The 22,290-nt window shown below is 36.1% G+C and overlaps 1 long non-coding RNA gene across 1 annotated transcript; it reads right to left on the reverse strand.

Annotated features, from left to right (window-relative positions):
* Nucleotides 1-6,917: 6,917 nt before the first annotated feature.
* LOC131382880 (uncharacterized) lies at nt 6,918-11,577 on the reverse strand. The gene is made up of 3 exons (XR_009212498.1): nt 11,385-11,577; nt 8,577-8,686; nt 6,918-7,085 (listed from the first exon to the last, which is right to left on the reverse strand). It is a non-coding gene; the product is annotated as an uncharacterized LOC131382880 (long non-coding RNA).
* Nucleotides 11,578-22,290: the final 10,713 nt, after the last annotated feature.

Here is a 22,290-nt window from a genome sequence, read left to right on the forward strand (position 1 = left end):
AAAAAAAGTCATTGCATAAAAAAGACACATGCATGTGTACATTGCAGCACAATTCACAATTGCAAAGATATGGAACCAGCCTGAGTACCCATTGACCAATGAGTAGATAAAGAAAATGTGGTATATATACACCATGAAATACTATTCAGCCGTAAAAATAATGAAATAATGCTTTTGCAGCAACTTGGATGTAACTGAAGCCATTATTCTTGGTGAAGTAACTCAAGAATGGAAAACCAAATACCATATGTACTCACCTATAAGTGGGAGCTAAGCTATGAGTATGCAAATGCATACAGAGTGACATAATGGACTTTGGAGACACAGAAGGGACAGGGTGAGAAGGAGGTGTGGAACAAGAAACTGCATATTGGATAAAACGTACACTACTCAGGTGACATGTGCATTAAAATCTCAGAATTCACCACTATATAATTCATTCATGTAACCAAAACCACTTGTACCCCAAAAGCTATTGAAATTTAAAAAATCATAACATTTAAGTGTGTATTTGAATGTCAGCAGTTGAATTTATTTAATCAGGGGTTTATTCTACTTCACCAGAAAAGGGAAACAATGGAGAAATGCTGTGATTGTTCCTTGCTTCTATGGTCAACATTTTGTATAATCTGAAGTCTCTCTTCCTTCTTGAGCATACTCACTAAAAGACTTACTAAGTTGGGAGTGCTAACCTATTTTATTCAGTTCTCTGTGTGAGGTCAAAACAAGCTGGATTCTTAAGTCAGCATTTGAGAACCTTATGACTAAAAGAGCAACATCTATAAATAACACTATTTCACATAATGCATACCATTCAATAATATTTAGCAGAAAATGTTTTTTCCACTATTTTATAAAGAATATATTTTCCTTCTATAGAACTCAAAAGTTTCTATCTTTTTTGAAGATGTTTTCCAGACAAAGGTGCTAAGCAGAGCAAGGGCCATGATAACAAATCAGGACTTTGTGTTCCCAGTCATATACACAGAAAATTCCTCTATTCCATAAAGCAATGTGTTATGTCTAGTTGAGAATAACTGTGTGCTGACTATAAATTGTACATTGAAAATGAAGGAGTAACTTGGGGACAGGATCTCGCTCTGTCACTCCGTGGCGCTATCACAGCTCACTGCAGCCTTGCCCTTCAGGGCTCAATCTGCCAGCCTCTGCCTCGCAAATTCCTGGGACTACAGGTGTGAACCACCACACCTGGCCACAAGACTAAGTACTTATCTTGCTTGTGGAGCAGGGCTCTTGGGAAAGGGTCATCACCTGTGATGTCACCAGCGCAAGGTAATTATGATTCAGTATCTAGAAACTTTAGCCTAGGAGATATTAAATACTTAAGTGCATCATTAACCTCTAGCTTACTTTTTCATTAATATATATATTTTTAGTAAAGCTAGGATATAACTTTTTAGAAAACATTTTTAGCATTGAATAATTCAATTGTTATTGTTCTCTATTTTTTACTTCAAATTCTGATGGAAAAATAACATGAAATGCCAAGATATCATATCTGCTCCTCACTGCTCACTGACTTTATAAAAACCTCTAAATTTGGTGTTGAATTATGCAGATCAGATAGTAATGTGCAGATGTTCTTCACTAAAAGCAGTTACTTCATTTGTCACAAGATGGTGCTGCACACAGTTCTAAATGGGCTACCCTTAGTAAAGAAACTTCACAGCATTCAAGAGAAAGGAGCACAGTCCTTGAACACTTCATATTTTGCTTCCAGGGTATGGGAAAGTATATTGAATGATAAGACAGAAGGAAATATAGCTTTCCAAACTCAGAGTTTCTGTTGCAAGGAATAGAAGAATTAAAATTCATTCTTTAGAATAATTTTAGTGTAGAACAGTTAAGAGAAAGAAGAGATATTCTCTAATAGATTCTGCCCAAATAAGTCTTCTATTCATTTTACTTTGGGGTAGAATAGAAATAGTATGACCAAAAATGAAAGGGAAGGATGAAAAATTAGAGCATTAAAATGGTGATATTGAGCCCTGTATACCTACTTTTAAAAATGTGTAAGGGACATTAAAACTGTGAAAAGGAGAATCCCTTACTCCCCTTTTGTTTCTCACTGGACATAAGTATAGTCAAATTTGTCAACAGAATGAGCAACATTACATTGTATATATGCATGCATAAGCAATGTGAGGGCAGAAACATCCATCTCTGGTTTTCATCACCTTCAAAGTGATTTTTTTTTCAGAATGAATATCACTTTTCTGCTTAAACTCAGTAGCTTTCCACTGCACTCAGAATTAAGTCCAGCTTCCTGGAGTTTTACTTAAAGTACCAGAATATGAACTTTTGTTACAGATTTGCTGTGACGTACTGATGACACATGGAAAAATCAATCTTATCAGTAAGCACACTGTTTAATTCAGCTGACCTTTTTCTTTCTTATAAAGACTTTCTCAATGAAGTCATGCCTTGATTAACTATGAACACTGCAGCACTGTCTCAGTGTGCCCCATGCTTACATCTACCTCTGCCACTTGGCTTTTACTGACCCAGAGCTTCAGATGCTCAAACCACTGTGGCCTTTCAGCACCTAAAATGAATGAACCAAGTTACTTTTTATCATCAGGGCATATGCACATACTGCTTCCTCTTTCTGAAATGCTTGTCCCTTCCTCTCTGTGATTTCTTTTCATCCTTCATCTCACACTTCAGATCTCAGAGAGGTGTACCCAGGCCACCCAATCTAAAGTGGGTTATTCTATTTCATAGCACCGTATTCTTTTCCTTTTATTTCTGTTATTGTACATTGTAACTATATACATAAATGATTCACAGGTTTCATGTTTCAAATAGATTTGAGAAAAGTGTATGATGGGAGCTTCAAGTGAGCCACACTGTTTATTAGCCTATGATAGATTCTGGGAAGTCCTAATCTAAAGAAATCTAATGAATTATATGGAATTCAGAGCTTCGAACATTTTTTTTAGTATTAACATTCTAGGAAGCCATATGGAATATTCTTTAGAAAACACTGCTCACATCCATCTACACTCTGCATTTTATAGAAGAGGAAACAGGTTCACGTTAGTGATTGCCCATGCTATAAATTTAGTTAGCAACAGTCAAGGGCTGTCTTTGATGGACACAATAATATTGACAGTAGATCTATTTCCATAGAGATTGATTCCATTCATCTTTACTTTTTAATACATTTGCCTTACTATATTTGTGCTGTTTTTACCAATCTTTATTCTAGTAGCTCTTTTTAAAATAATCATGGAGTAGATTTTATCAGACTATACAAAATATTTATTTGGATACCTGCTTCTTATTTTTCTCACCACTCCTACCCCTAAAACCTGTTATTCATTATTCTATTGCAGTTTGGCAGGTCTCTCTTGTAGCATGGATCAAGTAGAGTAACAAAAATTTATTTCAAAGCTATTTCCCTTTTTTAATTTGAACTCTAAAAGGGAAGGGAGTTTGTTATTTTTTATTCCTCACATTTATTCAGGGCCCCACAATAAATAAATGCTAGAGGACATAAATACAAAGGATGTTTCTCTAGAGGGACTCAAAGTCTGGAGAGGAGACTGCCATAAATACAAGCAATTATAATTTGTCAGACTTAGATGCTATGACAGAGATAGATTAGCAGTGATGAAGGTTCTTGGACTGTTTTTCAAAGGTAGCAATATATGAGTTTGATGAGACGAACAAACAGTATTTCACCATGTGAAGGGGAGGGCTAAAGGCAGAGGTAGCACCATAAGACAGTCATGTCGCGTTTCTCCCCTAAATGTTCCATCCTGGCTAAATGCTTTTAACCTTTAGGACTAACTGTCACACTCAAAGAGAAGACTTTCTGGGACTCTCACAAACCAAACCAGTGCCCCAGTTGTAATTTCCAATCACAACTTTTATGTCATATAATTTGAATCTAATATCGTCCATAATATGCAATTTTTAGCAATATTTTCTACTATTTTCCGTGAGTGGCAGACATGGTATTTTGTTCATTAGTGTATCCTTAGTATCTAGCAAAATGTATTGTACATAGTATGTTCTTCATAATTATTCATTGAACATACGAAAAAGCTGAAAAATAGTTGAGTTGCCTACTATGGGTTATGGAGTGACAGAAGATGAAAAAATGTAGAGAAGAAGGTAGATTGTGAAGGTCAAGCTGAAGAGTCAAGATTTTATTTTGTCACTGATGGTGTTTTGGGAGAAGAGTAAATCGACCAAAGTCATGTACAAAAGCATCCTAGGTAAGACCTTGTATCTAAGTTTTTTGACTCACTAATGAACTATTCCACAGTAAAATCACTGAACCTGACAGAATATACTATATAAATACTTTATGTATGTGTGTATATGTATTCTCATGATATGAGTCAACTATATGGAGTTGTTTTGTTAACAATATAGTTATAAAATATAGTTACTGATAATATAGTCATTAACAAATTACTTTCTTAATCTGAGAGGTTTTTAAGATAGCATATATATATATATATATATATATTATATATATGCACATATATATTTAAGATAGTCTACCCCAGAGAAGTCTAGAAATCTAGGTCTCATTAATTCTTATCTCTTCTAGACTTACCTAAATTATTAGGTTAGTGGTTGATTACTTTCAAGTGTTTAAAAAGTCTTAGTGTGTAGTAACTAAAAAAACAATTTAATGTCTTACGGCTATGTTGTCTGACATTGTAGCCTCTACCTATATGTTCCCATTTAAATTTAAATTAGTTAAAATTAAATAAACTTAAATATTTAGTTCCTTACTCACATCCACCACATTTAACATGCTCATAGCCACATTTTCAAGTGTTTCTTTGATCATGGCAGAAAATTCTATTGAACAGTATCATAGCTTAGAGGGTTAACTAAAACAAAACAAAACAGAAACATCTTCATAGTATCTTTCATTTTTTCAGTACTATATGTTTTTCAAAATCCCTTTTCCTGTGACATTTTACCTGACTCTGAGAATGAGCTGTTGAGGTGGAGTATGCAGGAAATACCATCATCACCATTGCTAAGATTAGAGAATTGAGAGAGAGAGAGAGTAGCTCTACTGACCCATCAACTTCACATTGGTAGCAACACCAAGGCTTAAACGGAATAATTTTGACTAAACTACAGACAACTCTCCTGGGTGAGAGATACAAAGAAATACTTCTTGGTTATGGGGACTGAAAAAAACCCATTCTAAGAAAAAGCTAAAAGAAATGAAGAAAATATGGGATGAATATTCCTCCATCATAAAATCATCCTTTCTGTGATTCTATGTGACAATTTCTTAGCAGCACAATTTAGAACTGCAAGACAAGATAAGATGGTTAGAGAAATATATGCATTTTAATCAAATCGAAGGAAATGTGGGTAGGAAAGCAATCTTCAGCAAATAATGTAAAGAGCTGAAAACCCCTCCAGTCATCCCATGCAAGTTGTTTATCTGATTGGCTGTAATGAGTGGCTAATTTACAGTGAGAGAGCCGCAGCAGCTTCCTAGCAACATCCTTAAGTCTAGCATTTCACAATCACTCAGGCATCCAAGCAGCCCTGCCATTTCGTAGTTCTCTATCTTCCTTTTGTTTATATATGCAAGCAAATGAGGGGAAATAAAATGGGAAGAATATCATAGCATCTCTATTTACGAAGATACATTCCATAAAATAGATTAACAGAAAAAAATGTTTAACAAATAAAACATTGTAAAACCTTCAGCTTAAGATCCAAAGCTATAAATCACATAAAATTCATGACCCATAGTACAATGTGTTACTCATAAAATTTCAATTCGTGTAAGTGAATGTTGTTCCTGGTTACACATAAAGACACAAAGCTGTAATACGGTTTCCATAGGAGACAGTTTTCACAACATCTATCCTCACTTTACATGTGGCCTGAAGAAATTTTGATGGAGGACTTCAGGATATACATTTGGGGAGGCTAAGAACAGCATCTGAGTCATGAGATTAAAAAGAATATTCCACGTGCTGCATATTAGGCTTAATATTATAGGGAAAAGTTAAATAAAGCAAGGTAAGATTTCTAGGCTCTTTACAAATGAGTATAAATATTTGTTGAATGAATAAACATATCTGAAGGATGTCTTCTAACTTTTAGGTTATCTCTTGATTGTTCATTATGTTATTCATCACAATAGAAAAGTTGCTTTGTAAAATAAAAGGTAGTGGATTTTATGCTGATGTTAATCAGCTTCTCTTATCTCCCTTCTTTCCTCCCTCCCTCCTCTTCTCCTGCCCCACTTTCCCCAAACCTTATTACCGGCATGGCTCTATTTGTACTCTTGGCAGGATTAAGAATTGGTTGTTTATTTTAACCCAGAAAATTTGTACTTTAACATGTATTAAGATAGAAAAATATAAGAATTAAGAAATACTTTTCTGGAAGGAACATCGAAGGGGTGAAGACTTTCAATTGTCGATAAACTCAATTTCATAATCTGTTTGCAGATGTTCTGGTAACAAGAGGACAATTATTTTGTTGCATATATATAATTATATATATACATATATGTATATATATGTATATATATAATTATATATGTATATAATATATAACTAATATTTTCTCTAACTAGCCTTTCTTACATATACGTGATTACTAGCCACCCCTAAGTAGGTTGACCCTATAAATTGTCATCCAAACAAGGAAATATTTAAAAGTGAGAAACTATTAATAATTAATTAAACAGACAGAGAAGTATATCCAAGAACAGTACCAAATAAACTGTAACATGTGTTTGTCCTACTCCTTATCTTAAAAGGTTATTATCACCAAAACATAACACTTTCTGTATACCCTTGTTGACCAATGTAAAATGTAACTTCTTAGTAATAAATATTGTAGATAGAGTACAGCTGAAAAGACTCTTTATCTCTTGGTGAAATGCACAGTGATGATTTTTATTTATAAGTATCTGAAGGCTCAGCTAGTTAGAAAGCAACTTTTCTTCCATAATGCTCAAGAACCTGTGTCAATGGTTTTCAAGTTCTGAGGCTCTTTTCCTCAGTGGCTCTGATCTGTCCAGAATTCATTTCTCTTTTTGGTACAACATCACAAGTCTGGAGGACATTGAAAATGATTGCAGGTGCTTGATTCAAATATTCAATATTCTCTCTGTTCAGAAGTATATAAGCTGTGTTATTACATGGCCATTTTTATTATTCGTATTTTAGAAGCTCACTGAGTACAACACAGAAATATAGCATAAAATTTACCACATGTAATTTTCTTTTTTGAGTTGAATTAATGCTATCTCTGAACTGGTTAATGATCATAGGCTAGGTTTAAAAACTGCATACTTTCTTTTATTTTTAATTTCTTGTAAAAAAAAATGGAATACATGTGCAGGACGGACAGGTTTGTTCCATAGTATATGTGTGCCATGGTGGTTTGCTGCACCTATGGACCCGTCCTCCAAGTTCCCTCCCCTCACCCCCCACCCCCAACAGGCCCTGGTGTATGTTGTTCTCCTCTCTGTGCCCATGTGTTCTCCATGTTCAACTTCCACTCATGAGTGGGAACATGCGGTGTTTGGTTTTCTGTTTCTGTGTTTGTTTGCTGAGGATGATGGCTTCCAACTTCACCCATGTCCCTGCAAAGGACATGATCTCATTCCTTTTTATGAGTGAGAACATGTGGTGTTCGGTTTTTTGTTCACATGTTGAAAAAAAAAACTGAATACTTTCAAATAATGTTTTGAAGCTGAGAAGTTCCCATTAAAGTTAATAGAAAAGTAACATAATCTGATAGGGTATAATTAAAGAAAGCTTATAGAGGTATATTCATTGTGATACAGATGTATAAGGAAAATAAGATAAAGAATTGAAGGCATAGGGACACCAGCATTGAAGGAAAACTTAGGAAGTTTTATGTAGGCATACAGATAAAGATAAAGATACAAATAATGATATCAATTCAGAAATGTGATATATAATCAGGCCGGACACAGTGGCTCAAGCCTATATCCCAGCACTTTGGGAGGACTAGGTGGGCAGATCACCTGAGGTCAGGGGTTTGAGACCAGCCTGGCAAACATGGTGAAACGCTGTCTCTACTAAAAATACAAAAATTAGCCAGTTTGGTGGTGTGCACTTCTAATACTCAGCTACACGGGAGGCTGAGGCAGGAGAATCACTTGAACCAAGGAGGTGGAGCTTGCAGTGAGCCAAGATCATGCCTCTGCACTCCATCCTGGGTGACAGAGCCAGACTCCATCTCAAAAAAAAAAAAGAAATATGATATATGATCAGAATTTTATTTGTTTACTTGTCCATTTTCAAAAGAATTATACAGAGAAGTTCAAGAGAATTTCTAAATAAATAATTTATGCAATAGACCAGGGATAAGTTCCAGCTCTTCTGTCTCTCCTAACTTCCCCTTCCCCTTCTTTTTCATTTATATTCATGAGGGTAAATCCAAACGGAAAGAAATAGAAAACACAAAGCAAACCAATGGAATATTAAGGAGTATATTTTGGTCATATGCCTAAATATTTCAGAGAAAGTATGATATGCAGGCATGGTTTGAACAGGGCTCTGGAGCCAACTCACTGTGATCCCCATGGGGTGCACTCCTCTGTGGCTACCTTCATGCTCAGGTGGCACCCTTCATGGTGGCAACATGGCTGTTGCAGTTCTAAGTTTGCCGTCTATACTCCACGCTGTTGAGAAGGGAATAAGCAGTCATGTTATGGTATTGCTAGCCAAAGTCTCAAGTTCTATGAGGATTGTTCAGTCTTGGGTAAAAGGAACAAATATTTTTGGTAAAGAAATACTCTGCTTCCAGGGTCAAGAGTGAATTCAGTCTTACTCAAACTGCATGGCTGCCACACCCTTTGGTAAGTGTAGTGTACATGACAAATTAGTGTTAATAAAATTTCCCCAAGATAAATCTGATACTAATAAAGAGGGGCAAGAGAAAGACTCAAAAACCATGCAATGAATTCATATTTATTTCCACCGAATGCTGCTCTTTTATTATAACTATTTCACCCACAATATTCCATATTCTTGTGTATTTTTCCCATTAAGAGAAGTTAAAATCATAACATTTTTATTTTGGGGTGATCAGACCCAACACCAGGTCATGGGGGTGATGAAGTCCGGCGGAGTCAAAGGATTGAGAAAAAGACAGTTTGAGAAGTAAAGCTGGGACCAAGGGGCCATCGCAATCGTGGAGGCTGCGAAAGCCCCGAGCTCTGGGACCCCACGCTGTTTATTGGTAATCCAACAGAGAAACAGTTGGTGAGAATGTGGAGGTCAAAAGGGCAGGCTCGTGATCTACAGCTATGACGGTTTAGCACTTATTAGGAATATGTTCTGCTACTTGAGATAATGGAGAGCAGGTTCTTTTAACTCAAGATACAATCGATCCTGGGAGAGCAAGAAGCAAGGAGCCAGCAAGTCTAGACACATTCCAGAGCCAAGAGCCCTGGATTCTATCCAAGCCACGAGGGATTTTATGCCCTGGGCTTACATTATGGTGTGTCAGGGTAGCCTTCCACCCTTTAGCACAGAACTTGGTGTTCCAAAGGCCACAAGGGGTTTTAGACCCTGTACCCCGGACATGTTCCAAGACTCTTTTACATTATGTCAGACATGCAATCCCTTCCTCAGCTTCTCCCAAAACTCAGCTTTTCCCAACATTTTTACTTCAACAATTTATAAAATATGTTTTTCAAAAGATAATTTCCATGGTAGAGCACGACCTCCCACCATCATCAGTTTTGTTTTCTTTATATCATAGATATTAGAGATCTCTCTATCCAGCCCCTAATATTCAATTCATCCTCTTTTAGCACAGTCATATTTTCCCTTTTGCCATCCCAGCTATTTTTCAGTTATTCCCCAGGTGGGTTGAATTCCACTCTTCTATTTTAGAGAGAAGTTTCAATAGTTAGTTTATTTTAAAAAGGTGAGGTGCAAGCAACAAATCCAAATGTAATTCCTAAAATAACATTGATATGTTCAAATTTAATAGTAGTGTTTATGAAGCATATTTTGTTTTTGCCAGATTAAAATATGATGGAGACAAATGTGAAATATGATATTTTAAGAAATTACAGTAAAAATACCACTAACAAATTATACAATACCTTTACCTACTTGGAATGGTGTCAATAGTTGGCTATCATATATTCAGGAAAATATTTTTTAAATGATATATCCATAAAATGAAATCACATGAGTTATAAAAATTGAAGAAACTCTTTGTACACTAATGTGAAATGATGTCTACAATATTTTGTTAAGAAAATACATTATAGGCGAGATATATGTTATTATTTTTGCTGAAAACAACCAAGAAGATAACAATCAACATTTATTTACTTCAGTATGCATAATGATCTTTAGAAGTATACATAAGAAACCAGTGGAAGTGGTTCCCCGTGCTGAGTGAGAAGGCAACTGGGCAATTAAGGGACATTTAAAATAAAATGTTTGATACATTTTAATGTCAAACTAAGCCAAAGCGAGTGTAATGTCAGTCTACATATGGTGGCAACATAAAGATGTGCTAACTTTGGGGAAAAAAAGCTGAACTCTGATTTTGCCAACTATAGCATATGCAATATAATGTAATCTTTTTTTATGCTTCAAAATCTTGAATTACTCTGTGATTTTGTTCTGAAGATTGATTGCCCTCATAAAAATCTCCAGAAGATATTGGACAGAATTGTTATTTCTTACCAAAATCACCATCCTGAATATTCCATTCTATTCAACTTTCCCTTTGAAAGAAGCCGGGCAAGGATCAGACTACACCGGTCGCAGTCAAGAGATCTTTCAGGATCTCTGCCCATTTTCCTGTTCGCTCACAATAGTTCTAGAGATCCTGGAGGATACCAGGATCGAGGGACCCATAAGGGGGCCACTTGTTTTGGTTATCTAAGGGGTAAGTGGGCCAGTCTTGTGTGCAGTATTTAATTAGATGTTTTGGTTTGAGGTTGGCCGCTAAGCCTAGGGCTGACAAATTGTTTAGGAGGTATAGTAGGGGAGAGTCGGCCGGCAGGGATGCGGAGCCTCCCATTGCGGGGCTAGGAGGGGATATGCAGTGAGGGCTAAGTAGGCCGTCCCCTAATAGCCGAACACTGCGACGTGACTCAGAGCTTCCGGTTCGGTCGTCACCAAAGTGAAAGGACTGAGGGGCAGACTATGGCCGAGGACCGTGGGCCAGCTGGTACCAGGATTTTTGAGGCGAGAAAGGGAAGGGAGGCCCAGGCCGGAGACGCGAGGAGGAGAGGGGGAAAACTCTGTTCCCTGCAGGCCGAGTCTAGAGTAAGATTTACGGCGGCTGAGAGCGGGCGGCTGAGACGGGGGTTGGTCGGCTGGTGTTGGACACCAGGAGGGGAGACTTACCGAGATGAGGCTGGTGTTGGGTGGAGAGGTCGAGGAAAATGGGCGGAGACCAGCCGGGGTCTGGACCAAGCCCGAAGAGGGATCGGGATCCCACAGAAGGATGGGGTGTTCCCGATCCGAGTCACGGCACCAATGAAAGAGGCCGGGCAGAGACCAAACTACACTGGTCACGGTCAGGAGATCTTTATTGGAGGTATCGAGCGGAGACGGAAGAGAAGAGAAGAAGAGATGAGAGAGAGCTGCTGGTGTGCTGAGTTTTATATCCCTTGGGCCTACGTGGAGCCGGCCCAAGGGAAGGCGGGAGATGCTTCTTTCTGATTGGCCCTCCTTTGGCGGGTTCAGACAGTGCCCGGTCAAGGAGGGGAGAAGAACCCGGAACCGACGCCATTAAGGTACCCCTGTTACCTAACACCCTTTCCATTACATCTCACTGAATGAAAATTCCATGAGGAATTTCATTCCATTCCCACTGTGTTCATTGCTGTGCCCTAGCACATAAATTAGTGCCTAATGACTAAGCCATAAGTATTTCTTACAAGAATAAGGATACTTTTGAATAAAATACTGGTTCCACAAAGATAATAAGCCAATCATTACTTTAGGAAAATTGCTGTGGGATTTTTAAGGTTTGCTTATTAATTACTTATATTTTTTGCTTGACTCATTACATTTATGAACAATTATTGTGGCTTATATTGAGGAAACGGCCACAATAGTGAATCAAGAAAGATACAATCTGAAAGTCGAAATTCATAGATTTTCATAGGAAAATTTTCTAAGTAATTGATGGTTATCCTCCAAAAATAATTCCTTATGTTCAAGATAGTAACTAAGGTGAAATGATGGATTATGGAATATTGAATAAGACTGTGACACAGAGGGAACTATAAAAATATAATGTCTTTGAAACATCAGTGTTCCTCATATTCTGATCATTCTAGATGTTAAAAACATAGAATATAGGCTCTGACAATATGCTTTAGATTCTTGAAAATGTATGATGCTATCTAATGAACTTAACGTTCATATAAACAAAGAGCATCTTGTAATAACAATTTTCTATTAGTTGTTGCCCATTTATTTTTTCAGGATCCTACAAGTGATATTCCAAGTGTTTTATAGACTCCCTGAAGAGTCATATTAAATCATGATTATCTTCCATTATCACAATGATGAAGATAATCTTGATTGTTGGCTGGGAAACTTAGAAGTACTGCGTGTGTGCAATTGGCAGTAATAGCATGTGCTTAATCTCAAGCCACAAGGATTGGTGCTGACAACATAGATAGTTATGATACCATGGTATATTTAATAGCAATGTTAACTTTATTTATAGAAAATATTCTTGACAATGCATTTCAAATATACCAATATTTTTTCCTCAGTATATCACAGAACTTCCCCTTATAGATATGATACCAGAGAAAAGTCATTTGACCTTTCCTCAATTGTTATGTTAATTTTAGTAATGACTTGGGGAAAAATATATGAGCCACTGCTAACTGCTTTGAGCCTTTTCCCTGAGAGCTTGAGTATACTGAAAACTCCTCAGTCATGTTGCATGTTGCAGACAGCCTCAATGTTGGAATATGAAGGCTTATTTAAATATTGAACCATGGATTTTTAAAAAGCCAACAAGAAAATGGGTAGACGGTGTGGATTCAGAGTTCATTTAAAGCGTTAATTTTAAACATGAAAAACTATTCACTATAATTCTTAAAGAAAAGCAAATTAAATTGCCTATAACGTATTTTCGAGCAGTGAATTGCCAAAGATGAAATATTTAATGATACACAATCATGCTAAGAATGTTGAGGAAAGTAATATGTATATATTATACACAAAGATTGTACAGGACAAAATAAATTTTGCAGCTTTGATTATAATGATAACTGATCATTAACAATCAAAAAAACCATCAATATTTCACTAACTAAAATGAGTATAATATATTCACCCACTGGAATACTTTGCAACTACTAAAAGAATAAGGTAGATTTACATGTGCTAATATGAAAATATCCCCAACGTTTATTAAGAAATACAAAAATACAGGCTCACACCTGTAATCCCAGAACTTTGGAAGGCCGAGGTGGGCGGATCACGAGGTCAGCAGTTCGAGACCATCCTGGCTAACACAGTGAAACTCCGTCTCTATTAAAAAATACAAAAAATTGGCCAGGTGTAGTGAAAAAAAAAAAAAGGAAATACAAAATTCAAAGTTAAAAATGTTAAGTATAGTCTTCTCCCATATTTGTATACATATATATTATCTATATACATAGATATTATCTATATATATACGTGTGTGTATATATATAGCTATATATGTGTATATATTATTTATATATGTGTATATATATTATCTATATATGTGTATATATATTATCTATATATATATACGTGCATGTGTATATACACACACACACACACACGCACTTAAATGGAAATTGAATATTTTTGGAAGTATTCAAGAATATTAACACAATAGCTTTTTCTAGGGAAATGCACTGAAGTACTGTGATAGCAAAGAGACTACCGTTTCATTGTATCTGTATTTTTTATTGCAGTTAGAGGTTTTATGCTGGTGCACATAATTTTATTTTCTCAATATAAAGTTTATATCATTTAAAGATTTATAATCAATGTATCATGGAGTTTTCTATGTACTTCAGAGCTCACATAAACCTATTTTTATTGATCTCTCTGTGTCATGAAAAATGATACAATCTTTGAAAATCAAAAAGTCAGATTTTTACGTGATGTTCATGTTCTTTGAGCAATGGTGGTGGTGGGATTAATGTTACAGTAGTAGAAGAATGTGCAGAAGGATGCAGGCCAAGGCATCAGAAACCAGGGTAGGGAGAACAGGCTCCAGTATCTCAAAAGGGTGTTCTGTGGTTATTAAGTTTAACAAACAATTAATAGACTTTCAAACCCATATATATGTATTTAAGAAATGAGTTAAACAGGTATTTTTTTTCTGATATTATATTTAAAAGGTTTGTACACCCTGGAGTAATATTATTTCCACCCAGAATGTTCTTTCTTCTTCCAGCCAGATAGTATGAGTGGCTGACTGTTTTGATCCAATCCAATCAATAGTTAAGCTGGATCAGATCTGGCTTATGGCTATAGTCGGTTTCACTTGACTTCCTCATTCAAAAGCCAGTAAAGACTACCTGTTTGTGGTTATTACAGGCCTCTATTTCCAACAGAAACTGAAGAATTGGAGAAACCTGTTTCTGTTTCTTCTTGCTAGGCAAGCCCCCAAACTCTGTTGCACTTACACTTCTCCAAATTCAGCAAAAATCCCATACAGCAGCATTAGAAGGGGAATGAAGAGATCTAGCAGATCAGCTAGGCCTCATACTTATTTCAAATACCAACACTGGCCACACAGATATTAGAAGCCCCTCTAGTTTCTCTGACATGTTTTGATTTTTTTTTTTTTTTTTTTTTTTTTTTTTTTTTTTTTTTTTTTTTTTTTTTTTTTTTTTTTTTTTTTTTTTTTTGGTGACGGAGTCTCGCTCTGTCGCCCAGGCTGGAGTGCAGTGGCGCAATCTCGGCTCACTGCAAGCTCCGCCTCCCAGGTTCACGCCATTCGCCTGCCTCAGCCTCTCCGAGTAGCTGGGACTACAGGTGCCCGCCACCACGCCCGGCTAATTTTTTGTAGTTTTTAGTAGAGATGGGGTTTCACCATGGTCTCGATCTCCTGACCTCGTGATCCGCCCACCTCGGCCTCCCAAAGTTCTGGGATTACAAGCGTGAGCCACCACGCCCGGCCATGTTTTGATTTTTTAACATTTAAATATTTTTCGTCTTTACCCACTATCAGGTATTCCTTTATAGCAATGCTAATGGATTCATATATATATCCATATATACATATCCATATATATATCCATATATATCCATATATATCCATATATATATCCATATATATATCCATATATATATCCATATATATATATATATATATATACACTTCTCTAAAGTTCAATGGAATTTTATAAAATGGAGAGCCTATCCTACCATTTTCAGTATTCAATTTATTTTCAAGAATGGAATTAATGCAGTAATAAATATGTAATCTAAAGGCAATCCCTGGAGAGCTCTTCTTGCAGGTGAGATGGACATAATCTAAATAGAAAATGACTCCAGCCACAACAGCCAAAAGTGTGTGTGTATGTACATATATATATTTGTAGACACACACACACACAGAATCATGTGTTTATTAAAAGCACTATAGAGAAAAAACATAAGAAAATGGAAATAATTCTAACAATATACAAGTAGTCTCTGTGCTAGCAGAGCTCTGTTGCCACTATTCGACTAGTCCCAGCCCAGGTGAGTGGAAGACTGGGCCATTAACAACCTCTCCCCACCCCCGCTACATATACACACATCAGAGTTTCCCTGTGGGGATTAACTTTTAACATTGGAAATTACCTTTCAAATGAGATTTGGAGGGGACATACATCCAAACCATGTCATAGATTGTATCATTTCTTAGTGGTATATTTTGACTCTTTTTCTTCTTTCTAAATAGAAAATTACTGAGGCAGTGCAAAGATAAAACATTATGAACGTAACATTAATATATGCTAGTCCTTAATTCACTAAAGTTTATTTTTTATTATTTCATAAAACACTTATCTTTTATGCTGATTTTACTTCAGTTTAAGAAGTTATTATATTTAAAAATTTCTACCTCTGGTATTCCCAAATCTGCACATTTTCCTCGATTTTAAGGACCATTATTTTGTCCTGCTTTCACTTTCAAAATTTATTACTTATTCAGCTCAGTAAAGACATTTCTTTTTTCTCCCTTTTTTTAATTCCTTCTTTATGAATCATTTAAATTCATTCTGTACATAAAATGGCAAAAAAAATTGTTTTGGAAAAGAATGGCTCAAACTTACCAAAGAGATGCTGATTTTTATTCCTTACAAAACTTCAAGAAAATCTTACCAGTTATTCAATACAAACTATTTCTTGCTCAATCAGCTTTCTTATTGAATAATTATCTTAATTTCCATAAGTATTTACTAAGATCTCTTTCAGATAATATAATTCAAATCTACTAAAATAGGAGGGAAAAATCTCATTTTTAATTTAATGGCTTATGAAATTTTCTTTAACCAAATTAATGATTTCTCTATCCTGTGTCACCTGATAGACTCCCCTTTACTTTCTTTGAATTCACATTTAGAGATATGTGTCCCCTTTCCCTATCAATGAACCTCCATCAAGACCATCACAGGTAATTCAAAAGACCCTAATAATGGTTGAACTGCAAATGGGATATTTAGAAATCTTGAATAGATTTCTCCCAAGAGCTTTTTAACCCCTTACAAAAATGATAAAATGTATTTAGCTATGTATGTTTTCTTTTAATCTTCACAATAACCCTATAGCTCCCATATCACAGATGATATGTTACAAATAGTTTTATATTACAGATAAAGAAACTGAGGGTTGATCAATTAAGAAAATTTCCCAAAGTAGTAAATAAACAGTTTACCCTAAAACAACGTGGGTTTGCACTGTGCAGGTCTGCATATATGCAGATTACTTTCAATAAAACTTACTCCAAGTGTGTCTCCTCTCCTACCTCCCCTTCCTCCTCCTCCACCTTTTCTGCCTCTGCTACCCATGAGCAAGACCAACCCTTTCTCTTCATCTTCCTCCTTAGCCTACTCAATGTGAAGACAATGAGGTTTAAGACCCTTATGACGACCCATTTCTACTTAGTAGATAATATACTTTCTCTTCCTTGTGATTTTCTTAACAACATTTTCTTTTCTCAAGCTTACTTTATTGTAATACAGTATATAGTAATTGTAATATGTGTTACAAAGTATGTGTTAATCAACTGTTTATGTTTTTAGTAAGGCTTTCAGGCAGCAGTAAGCTATTACTTAAGTTTTTGACTGTGTAGGGGGTTCATAGCCTCCGCTATGTCATTCAAAGGTCAACTATGTGTGTGTGTGCATGTGTTTATGTGTTAGCATCAGAATCCATTAACAGTCTGACTCCAGAGCTTGTCCTCTCAATTACTACAATACATTGCTACTTCACACTTGCCTGTGTACTGTCTAAAATTCTACTCAGCATACAAAGGATATTGAAAAGGGATGTTTTGTCAATACATAAAAAACAAACAAAAAAGTTCCTTCTCTAGGTATTTCATTTATATAATAATGACCACTATAGTCTAATTTTTTTTTTTTTTGGCAGAGTATGAAAATCTCTTCTTAGGTATACTTTGCTGCTTTCTCTTAGAATAAAAAGTGTCTGCCAAATTGTAAATGACACCTTTTTTGCATGTTAAAAATCCTCCTTTTCAGGAATCCTATTACATATTTCTAGTTCTAGATTCAATAATCTTCATATTAACTACAGAAAAGGGTTGTTAAATAAATGGAATTTATGACAGAAAGTATAACTATATATGTGGCTAATTGTTGACAGTAAATATGAAATTATAATAAATGAGTGAATTACTTTTTTTGAATATAATGAATTGTGATATTTTCTATATCATTTAAAAAATCAAATTTAGTCTAGCTTCATGTTTGCATCTCGATGAGCTTGAGAGATGTTCGATCTCAGTGGTTTGAGAGTTTGTTTGTTTGTGTATTACAGTGGAGATGGCCTTTATCTCCTTAGCGAAATATATACATATATACACACACATATGTACATATATATACATATATACACACACATATGTACTATATATACATATATACTCATGATATACACATATATGCACACATATATACATATATACATATGTGTGCATATATGTGTATATACCTATGTCTACATATATGTATACATGTGTGTACATATATGTGTGTGTACATGTATATATGTACATATGTGCATATATGTTTATGTGTATATATATATATGTATGTTATGGGGAAGTTATGACTGACTTAAACGTAGGGGAATTTGTTGGAAGAATATTGGATTGGCAAGGGCGGTGTTGAGGGAGCAGGCTTTAGATGGACAGGAATTAAAGGAGTCCTGAAAGAAAAGAGGAAGGAAACAGCAGCCAGGACATCTGCTATCACTGCTACTGCCATCAGAGTCACTATGATGAATATTCTCCAAACTTTCTTTCCATCCTGGTGTTACTGGCTCAAAATTTACAATCCCAGGAGAGAGCATCTGGTTGTCATATTTTAGTCTCATGCCAGCCTCCTGGTTATGCCAAGGTATGAAAAGAGAAGGTATCTTGCATCTATAATGAGGGCCAGGCACCTGGAATCTTCTTCATGCCAAAATTAGACAACTCAGAGGAAAGATTTCCCCAAAGAGAGATTGGACAAACAAATGATTACACAAGTTAACTGTAAAAGAGAGAGAGAACTTTCTATGCTTTAGTACATCATGATTGCCACTGGTGTATCCTAATTACTCAAGTCCACCTATTTCCATGAAGGCAGGCAATTCAGCTACATCATTACCAAGTTGCAGTGCCTTACCAACTTGGAGTTGCTAAGTGATCTTAGTAGAGCTAGAGTACTTAGGGCTTAGTGTTCAGCCTCTTTTGATCTTGCCACCTCCCAGAGGAAAAATAATTGCCGGGAAATTGGGTGAAACTGATCTCTGTTACTTTGCAATGGTGGAAAATTTACTTCCTCTTTCTCAACATGACCCTGCTCAGCCCTAAAAATGCACTCCAATTTCATCCCTCCCCTTCTAGATTACTTAAAGCTGCAGTTGTAAAATTTTTTAAAAATTACTTTCGGGCCAGGCGCGGTGGCTCACACCTGTAATCCCAGCACTTTGGGAGCCGAGGCGGGTGGATCACAAAGTCAGGAGATCGAGACCATCCTGGCTAACATGGTGAAACCTCGTCTCTACTAAATGTACAAAAAATTAGCCGGGCGTGGTGGTGGGCGCCTGTAGTCCCAGCTACTCGCGAGGCTGAGGCAGGAGAATGGTGTGAACCCGGGAGACGGAGCTTGCAGTGAGCCGAGATCGTGCCACTGCACTCCAGCCTGGGCGACAGAGCGAGACTCCGTCTCAAAAAAAAAAAAAAAAAAAAAAAAAAAAAAATTACTTTCTTAAATGCTATTGAGTATATCAAAGAACTCTTGTTTATGCAGATTCTATCCTATTGATATTTATCATATTAGAAATGAAAGAAGAAACTTTTAGAGTACAAAAGTATGCAAGCGCACTTTCTGTTTATTGTCAACACAATGATATAATTTTAGTTATTAAAAAGAAATTGTTATGAGCTTGTGGACCCCTACAATGATCTCATGGATCCCCAGGAGTCTCCAGATACGTTTTGAGCATCGGTGACCAAGTCTAAACTTCTCAGTGAGTTTAAACTTTTATGAAAGATAGAAGATTTCTATGAGAAACTTATCTTCAAAAGCATCATTTTTCAACTCAACACACAAAAAAAATCTGGCTACCTCCTGGAATAGAGAAAAAATAAAATAATACAGTAATAATAACAATGTCTTCGAAATATTTACAGTGAAAGAAAATAGAATAAAATATAATATGATATTGCTCATTATATTTCCTCTCCAGATAAAAGCACTGCCAATGAAAGAAAAAAATGTAACTGCCTTCAATACATAGACTTAGATAAGTAGTGTTTTGCCTTGCCTCATGGATAAATTTAGGAATTACCTAAAACATACAGAGCCATAACTTTTCCTGCATTGATATATTCCTTCATTCCATTTAATTACTAATGAATTGTGAACCAAAATATAATGAAAAACACTTTTTAGATTGCTCTGTCACCCAGGCTGGAGTGCAGTGGCGCCATCTCAGCTCACTGCAAGCTCCGCCTCCCGGGTTCACACCATTCTCCTGCCTCAGCCTCCCGAGTAGCTGGGATACAGGCGCTTGCCACCAAGCCCAGCTAAATTTTTTGTATTTTTAGTAGAGACAGGGTTTAGCCGTGTTTGGCAGGATGGTCTCGAACTCCTGACCTTGTGATCCACCTGCCTCGGCCTCCCAATAGATTTGATGTTTTTTACATATGAATCAATTACTTCCAGCAAAGCTTTACGGAAATAACAATGTTTCTTTAATTTTCATTTTAAGAATTCATGTGCATGCACAGGTCAGTTGCTCTGAATAACACTGTTTTTTTGCCCTGATATTTGACTTGGGAAATATATATCCATATAGGGTCTGATTATTATTATTACAAGCCAGTAGTAAACTTTGCCAAAGGCTACAAGATGGTTCACATATATCTGGAGGAGAATACTTAAATACATGTAAGAATCACTTGTAGGTTTTCTGATTAAACAGAATTTACCTAATAAATTGCCACAAAATTGTAGATTCAGAATAAAAGGAGGTAATTGAGAAAACTTCTTTCGAAGACTTTTGTTTTTAAGAATGAATTTTGATCAGAAATAATAAAAAGTATTTACTTCTTGGAGGATTTATTTTTTGATCTTCTTATTTCTCTCATAAGAGAGCTTCCAATAAATTTTTTTCATGGAGTATATTTCACACACACACTCAGAGGAGTGTAATTTCTTGAGTATTCATAGTCTATTTTCCATCAGGACTCTGTTTTTGAAAAGCTGCAGATAGTGTAGTTTCATGTCTGTAATCTCATTGTTTTGATGTATTAAAGGTTTTCTTAATTCTTTTGAGAAACCATTTATAAGCTTTTTAAAAAGGTAGTGAGGCTGTGCTTTTATGTCTGAAATGTAACAACAGATGATTTATTAACCATGAAGTGAGGTCAAGTTGACTGCTAGATTCTCTGGGGGCAAAAAAGACAAAAGAACAGTAAAAGCAAAAACAACAACAAAAGCCCCACAAAATATTACCAAAGCAGTATTAGACTTTTTGCAGTGTTGTTTAGCCTTTATTTTTCTTTTGTGACATTAATAGACAAGTATTGTAATGAAAAAACTTAAAACAAATATGAAATTTTAAAAAATCTGTTTATAAAAAATGGATTTGCAAATATACATCTCACTATTTTTTATATTTTATTTTATTTTATTTTATTTATTTATTTTGAGACGGAGCCTTGCTCTGTCACCCAGGCTGGAGTGCAATGGCGCGATCCCCGCTCATCGCAACCTCTGCCTTCTGGGTTCAAGCGATTCTCCTGCCTCAGCCTCCCAAGTAGCTGGGATTATAGGCGCGCACCACCACACCCAGCTAATTTTTTGTATTTTTAGTAGAGATGGGTTTTCACCATATTGGCCGGGCTGATCTTGAACTCCTGACCTCATGATCCTCCCGCCTCGGCCTCTCAAAGTGCTGGGATTACAGGCATAAGCCACGGCACCCGGCCCACATTTCACTATATTTTAATGAAAAATATAATGCTGCATATAACCAATGGTTACTTGGTGTCTTCTGTATGTACATTATAAAGGACTGTGTGACATTTTTAGTTGGTAAAAACAGAAAGAGGTGAGTTAACAACTTTTTTTTTGACAGTCTCACCCAGGCCAGAGTGCAGTGGCATGCATGACCTTGGCTCACTGCAACCTTTGCCTCCCGGGTTCAAGCAGTTCTACTGCCTCAGCCTCCCGAGTAGCTGGGACTACAGGCGCGTGCCACCATACCCAGCTAATTTTTGTATTTTTAGCAGAGACGGGGTTTCACCATATTTGACTCAAACTCTTGACCTTGTGATCCACCCACCTTGGCTTCCCAAAGTGTTTGGGATTACAGGCGTGAGCCACCGCACCTGGCCTAAGTATTTAAATTGTCAATTTACCTATTGCATGTGTTTTTCTCACTATCTATCTCTATATATTGCACATCTTTCTCCCTATCAAGATACATACATACACATGTGTATGGATGGCTAGATATATATGTATGTATCCATCTGTCCGTACATTCATATGTGTATGTAGATGTATATGTATAT

Source organism: Hylobates moloch, unplaced genomic scaffold (genome assembly GCF_009828535.3).
Source record: "Hylobates moloch isolate HMO894 unplaced genomic scaffold, HMol_V3 SCAFFOLD_1, whole genome shotgun sequence".
In the NCBI taxonomy this organism is placed as follows: domain Eukaryota; kingdom Metazoa; phylum Chordata; class Mammalia; order Primates; family Hylobatidae; genus Hylobates; species Hylobates moloch.